Genomic DNA, 5,645 nt, shown 5'->3' with positions numbered 1-5,645 from the left:
CCTCTCACTGTTGTGAATTGGAGCTGCATAGCCGCATGCTGTGGAAGGCCTACAGGGTTTGCCCCATCAAAGGTAACGAACAGTGATTAGGTTAGCTCCTAGCTCTGGAGCAGCTGATCACAGGGACTGGAGAGATTTAAAGCCAGGGTGCCATCACTTGACACTTCCGCTTCCAGGCAGTGGACTGGAAGCAGCCCAGTTAATGCTGGAAGGCCATGTAGAGCTGTCGGAGAAGCCAGTGAGGCCTTTTTATTGGGCATCTTGGGTCTCTCTCAAGGCTTTCCTTCTATGATGTTGAGACTCGAAGACCTGGTCTGTACACGGCCCTAGGTTCCAGCCCCAGCACCACAAAACAAAAACTAAGGCCCCACACAGGCCCGCTGTTTAAATCTTGGCAGAGGAAGAACACTGGGGCTGGATCTGGGTGACTGACTGTGCCTCGGGACCCTGGGCTGGGTCATTTTCAGCGTGAGCTGAAGAGGTCACGGTCCTGAGGCTGGCTGCGCTAAGAGAAAATGTAAGGTAGCTTTTGTCTTCTTCCCCTTCTCATTATAGAACATAATCGGGTTCATTTTCTTTGGTGGCATTTTGGAGCTCTGAAGCACTCTAGATACTGCAAAAGTGCTATTTTAAAATACAGTTGCATCTAAAGGAATCAAAATACTGATGATCTATATCATAATTTATTCATTTTCCCCCACAGAATCATCCTAAGTTATACATTGTACATTGTAAGCTACATTGGAGTTACATTGTGAGTTGCACACTGATACTCATGTCATACTCCTCCCAAGCTAAAACAGTGAGCTTTCTAGGTATGTAAAATACACAGATGGTCATTAGTATGAACATACCTTCTTTAGGGTAGAGCTAGATTTTTTCCACCTTTGCAGTGGGATGACTATATAAGTTCTAAAAAATATAACAAGAGAGGGGCTGGGGATTTATTTAGCTTGTGGTTCTGCTGCCTGCCTTGCAAGCGCAAGGTCCTGAGTTCAGTCCCTGGTACCAAAAAATATATATAGCAGAATAAGTTCTCACATAACAGGAGAAAAGATGTGTAGCACGTGAATGTTCTTCCATGCGATCTTGAACACATATTCTATCATCAGATAAAGTTGTCTTTAGGTATATGTCAGATCTAGTGAACCCATGGTGGTGTTGAGTTCAGCATCCTTACTGATTCTGTCTGCTGGATCTCTCCATTTCTGTAGAGGAATGAAGTCTCCAGCTAGAATACTGGATTCATCTATTTCTCCCTGCAGTTCTATTAAGTTTTTGCCTTATGTAGTGATAGGTCCATACATACTAGGGTGGTTACGTCTTTCTGAAGAATGGACCCTCTGTCGTGTATCTGATGACAATCCTTGTCCTACTCTGCTGTCAGAAATTGATACCAATATTCCTTTCTTCTGACTGGTTGTTAGCATGTTGGGAAAAAGCTCAAAAAGACATGATTAAGCAATACATTTCTCAATCACCTGAGTCAAAATACCTAGAAAATGTTAAAAGTATTTTTAAGTAAATGAAATAAATTTAGAAGTCTATAGCATCGAGTGCACATCTGAGAAAAGAAAGGTCCAAATAATTCTAAGCTTCCACCCTTGGCACCTAGGAAAGAAGGAAATTAAATACAAAAGCAAAAGAAAAAAAATAGCAGAAATCAATGAAACTGAATACTAATCTTTGAAAAAACTGAGAAGCCTTTATATAACTAAGAAAAATAGACACAAATTGCTAATGCCAGAGATGAACGAGGGGCATGGCTTCAGACCCCATGGACATAATAGGAATCAAAGGCACATCATGAGCAAGTAGATAGATGCTCACAAATGTGTTCACCCAGATGATCTTATTTTAAAAATTGAACCAACCAATAATGAATTTGAAACAACACCAGTTCCCATGTGACTTCACATATGAATTCTAGCAGACATTTAAGGAAGAAGCTATGCCAATTCTCTATAGTCTCTTTGATGGTAGAAGCAGACCATACTTCCTAATTCAATGAAGTCAGCATCACCCCAATACCAGGACCAGACAGAAGTACCACATGACAACTACAGACCACTACCTCATGAACATAGATGTAGAATTATCAAAATATTAAATTGAATCCAATATATAAAAACTATACACCAAGACAGATTTGTTCCAGGTATGTAAGGCTAGTTCAGCATTTGAAAGTATATTAGTAGTCTAAAGAACAATAGAATCTATGATCATATCAACAGATATAGGAAAAGGTCTGCAAAATCTAAAATCTATGATTTTTTTAAAAATTGGTAAGGACGAAGGGAGGGGAGCTTTCTCAGCTTAACATTGATATTACAAAAAACAACAAAAACCCTACAGCTAAACTCTTATTGATGAGAAATTAGCTTTTCCACCAAGATCGAGAAAAAGCTTAAAGAGGTCCTCTTGCACTATTCTTTTCCAACATAATGGAAGTCATAGCTAATGCAATAAGGTAAGAAAAGGAAGTAGAATACTGATTGGAAGGAAGAAATAAAGTCTTTTATTAGCAAATAATACCATCTGTGTAGATAATACAAAACCAATAAAATACTTCTGGAACTCATGAAATTAGAGCAAGGTAACAGAATACATGGTTAATATCCAAAAGCAAATTTCTTCCCTAATGGCAGTGAACAACTGGGGTTTGAAACTTAAACCAGTATCATTTATATTAGCACGCCCCAAATAAAACCAGGTATGAGTCTAATGAAACATGCATAACATGTACATGAAGAAACCTACAAAGCCGATTAAGAGCTTAATGAATGAAGAAGAGTCCATGACCAGGTAAACAAGACTCAAAGTGGCAAGACATGAGTCCTTTTCAGTTTGATCTGTAGACTGAACACAATCCCAATCAGATCCCAGGAATACTTTGTGGACACTGATAAACTGATTCTGAAGTTTATATGAAGGAGATAAACCAGAATAGCCAACATAATTCTGAAAAAGAAAACCAACACTACTGAGGACTTACACTACCCATCTGTGATTCACTATAAAGCTACAATAATCAAGACTGTGTTAACTGGGAAAAAAAAATAGTGTAACAGCCCAGGAACTGACCCACATACACTGGGTCAACCAATCTCTGACAACAAAGACAATACAAGGAGCAAAGATAGCCTTTCAGCAAATGGTGCTAGAGCAACAGAATCAGCATGAAAAACATGAATCTAGCAGACTTTACATGGTTCAGAAAATTAACTCAAGATGGGTCACAGACCTAAATGTTACAGGGAAACTAAAACAACTGGGGGATAACAAAATCTGTATGACCTTGAATATGGTAATGACTTACTAAAATATAGCACATGATCTATGAAAACTGGTAAGCTAGACAGTCTAGAGAATGAAGGCAAACATTGGAAGGAAGTATCTGTAAACAAAAAGTATCTGTCAAAGAATGTTACCCAAAATATACAGAAAATCTTCAATACTCCAATAACAAAGTGATCCAATTTCAAATGGGTGTTAAGACCTTCACAGACACTTCACTAGATATACACATGGCAAACACATGAAAAAATATCTACATCGTGTCACCAAAAAAACACAAATTAAAACAATCAGATCCAACCTGCTTCTAGTACAGTGGCCCAAATCCGGAACACTGACAACAGTATGGCGAGGATATGGTAAGTTTCGCTCATCCACTGATGGTGGGAAAGGGAAATGGCACAGCCTTCTTGAAAGACTGGCAGTTTCTTATAAAAGTAATATGCTTGACTGCACCACCTAGCAGATGTGCTCTGTGGTGATACCCAAAGGAGCTGAACACAGCCCACACGCAAACCTGCACATGCATGTTTACAGCAGCTTACAACTGACAGGACAAACTCCATCCAGACAGTATAGTACTACTCAGCACTAAAATGAAACCAACTATGAAGCCATGAAAAGACAGGAAACGTCAACGTTTATTACCAAAGAAGCCATTCTGAAAAGGCCACCCACTGCCACTCTTCAAGAGGTAAAAGGAGAAAGTACAAAGATCTGTGGTGGCCGAGGGCTGGCGGGAGGGAGGGATGAACAGGCAGAGCAAAAGGGAGGGAAACAGTTCTGTGTATTACAGTGGACAAATGTCACAGGTGTTCAAAGCCAAGGTATGTACAACACTGAAAGTGACTTCTAATGGATACAGGACTCGTGAATGCTAACAATTCATCAACATGGGCTCATTAACTGATGGAAGGGGTAAGGAGGGGACAAAATATACGGAAACATGTCTCCTGGCTGTAAGCCTTAAACTGCTCAGAACGTCTTAGGGTGGAAGGGAGGAAAAACTAACATGCCGACCCTTGAGGATTCCTGATCCCAAGCAACCTCTAATCTGTTCTCCTTTCCTTTTTACAGTATTACCTAAATTGAGTTACACTGCATGCGACCCTTTGGGATGAACTGGCTGTAAGCAGTGCTCCATGGTGTACATGCACCACAGTACACTCAATCATTTGCCCACTAAAGGGCATATGGGTTACTTCTTTTGCCTATTCTAAATAAAGCTGTTATGAACATTTAGCAGGTTTGTGTGAATGTATAATTTTATTTATCTGGAAAATAATGACCTGAATTTTACAGCCATTTTTCTTTTAATTCTGGAGACACTCAGACCATTACACAAGTATTGATAGGGAAAAGTTTTACAGTAAGGTTAGCTATTAAAGATTAGCTATTTAAGTAGTTGTGGTAGCAAAATAGGTAGTGTATACCTTTAAAAGCTTGCCTTAGCCTGTTGCCTTTGCTGTTTAAAGTGAAGTTTCTATAGCTCCTTTGATCTGTAGCTCCGCTATAGATAACATCCTAGCTCTGAAGAACAAAGTGGGAATCCTTGAACAGTGATGTATGTGCCTTAACTGTCGTGTGTTTAGGACTGTAATCAGTGACAGAAACCACCTGTCTAACCGTTAAACAGGAACTGGAACTTTACTTACTTAACAAAGACCACTAGGGATGAGATGACTGACAGAAGTAAAAAAGGTGATGGACAAAGAACGCAGTGGGAACTACGACCAGACCAGTTTCTGGTGGTCCTGCCTGCTTGCGAGGAAAGCCCTTTGTTTTTTTACCCAACTTGTTTCTTTCCGCGATTCCGGAACAGCATTAGCCGACTAAAATGTACTGATGCTTGCTAACTGAGATGGCTTGATTTCCAGTGCTGGAGACTGACACCAGGGCCTTTGTGCAGAGCTACATCCTGTCCTTTTATCTGGAGACAGGGTCCCCCCAAACTGCTACTGACGTGGCTGGCCTGAACATGCCATCCCGCTGCCTCACCTCCCACTGTGCTGACCACCATGTCCAGAGTTTGGATGTTTAATGTTCCCTAAAGCTCCATGGGCGAAAGGGTTACTCTTCATGGTGGCCCACCCGGGAGATGGTGGGAACAAGGATATGAGGCCTTGTGGGAAGGCCTTCCATTCTCCACACCGGGCTGAAGGCTCCTCAGGTGAGAACACAGATCCAAGTTTAGGATGCACGTAGACAACCCGAGGTGCTCTGAAGACAGTTCAGTCATCAGAGGCAAAAAATCCAGTTACTCTCCAGAGCCAGGTACCCTTTCGCAAAGGGAAAAAGGAGTATTACAGCCAAGTAAATCTGAATTGGTGAAGAATCAACACGCTATG

The sequence above is a fragment of the Heterocephalus glaber genome, unplaced genomic scaffold (assembly GCF_053883595.1).
Source record: "Heterocephalus glaber isolate CG9 unplaced genomic scaffold, H.glaber_assembly_v1.0 deba00001550, whole genome shotgun sequence".
NCBI classification, from domain to species: domain Eukaryota; kingdom Metazoa; phylum Chordata; class Mammalia; order Rodentia; family Bathyergidae; genus Heterocephalus; species Heterocephalus glaber.
This window is presented reverse-complemented; position numbering follows the sequence as displayed.